The following is a 260-nucleotide window of genomic DNA, read 5'->3' as shown; positions in this document are numbered from 1 at the left end:
CCCCCCCTCCGCACCCGCGGTTTCGGACGCCTCCATGGACTCACCTGAGCTCTGCAGGAAGGATCTGAGCTGCCAAATTCAGGGGAGGGGCTGGGCCCCCCTCCAGCCCTGCGTCTTGGGGGGGTAAAGACAATTTGGGGCAGGGGGACAGCAGGTGACACCCCACAACTGCGCCATGCCCACCTACGACCCCCTGGAGCCCCAAGTGGGGGCTCTCTGGGGTCTCACGCAAGCATCGCGCTGGCTCAGCAGCCCACCCG

Source organism: Geospiza fortis, unplaced genomic scaffold, assembly GCF_000277835.1.
Source record: "Geospiza fortis unplaced genomic scaffold, GeoFor_1.0 scaffold2211, whole genome shotgun sequence".
Classification (NCBI taxonomy): domain Eukaryota; kingdom Metazoa; phylum Chordata; class Aves; order Passeriformes; family Thraupidae; genus Geospiza; species Geospiza fortis.
The sequence above is the reverse complement of the archived record's forward strand: the minus strand, read 5'-3'. Positions refer to the sequence as shown.